General features: G+C 45.7%; 1 long non-coding RNA gene across 1 annotated transcript in view; it reads left to right on the plus strand.

Annotated features, from left to right (window-relative positions):
• The window catches only part of LOC123020980, a 55,264-nt gene extending 54,745 nt beyond the window's left edge, over positions 1-519 (plus strand). The window contains exons 3-4 of the long non-coding RNA XR_006414234.1: positions 132-265; positions 395-519. This is a non-coding gene — a long non-coding RNA (uncharacterized LOC123020980). The remainder of the gene's footprint in view (positions 1-131; positions 266-394) is intronic.
• Positions 520-946: the final 427 nt, after the last annotated feature.

Genomic DNA, 946 nt, shown 5'->3' on the forward strand with positions numbered 1-946 from the left:
AAATATGTTTGATTCTCACATGTCTCTTCCAGTTCGTATATATCCCAAATGTTCTGCTCCACTGAGGCAAAATTACCTGTTTCCCTTTTCCTCCCATTTTCTCATCTTCTCCCTCTTTATTTCCTCTGCAGTTTCATCCCCAGAGACATCTGCTGTGTGGAGCAATAAACTGAGAACAGAATAATTACCACAGCTTGCACTGTCTGAAACAACCTTCCGTGTTCTCATTTAAAATGCTGGCACTAGAAGTCAAGAATATAACAGGGTAAAGCAAGTTCCCAACTGCATCTGCCCCAAAGCGAATGTTTCTTTGCCACATGACAGAAGTTGATGCTTTTATTTACAGACGTTTTCCAGCCGGTGTTAAATGGAGCCAATCTTGTTCCCATGATAGGTTTCAACAGTGCTAAATGGTGGGAACACTCCGGAATGGCTCCCCTTCCAAAGCAAACTTGTGGCCTGCTGGAGAAGTGCAAGTTTGAAGGATTTGACTCGGAATTCTGTTTTCAACCCAAGCTGGTCTCTCTCTCTCTCTCTCTCTCTCTCTCTCCCCCCCCTCCCCCCCCTCCCCCAAATCCTGTTTTCTCTCAGGCGAGCCCTCCAGGCTGTGTGGGATGATCTACAGGCTTCTGATCAGAGGGAAAGAATGGCAGTGCTTTTCTGCCGAAATGCAGCTGTGGGTTTAATATCACAAAGAAAGCGAAAGAGAGTTGAGCCGAGCTATTTTCACAGTTCATTCACATAATGAATGTGAATGTCAAGACACCTTCATCTGAAGCCTGAGCGCTTTGGAACAAAACAAAACAGAAAAATGTGCTGGAGGTGTCAAGTTTCAGGAACGCACAAGCGGAGGTGGCAAAAAGCTGCGCAGCAATTGCTTTCTTCTCCATCATCATTCTATCTGGATAAAATATGACCGTGCTCCGGTCTTCTCCCCTGTCCCCTC

Source organism: Varanus komodoensis, unplaced genomic scaffold, assembly GCF_004798865.1.
Source record: "Varanus komodoensis strain SLA01 unplaced genomic scaffold, ASM479886v1 scaffold15, whole genome shotgun sequence".
Taxonomy (NCBI): Eukaryota; Metazoa; Chordata; class Lepidosauria; order Squamata; family Varanidae; genus Varanus; species Varanus komodoensis.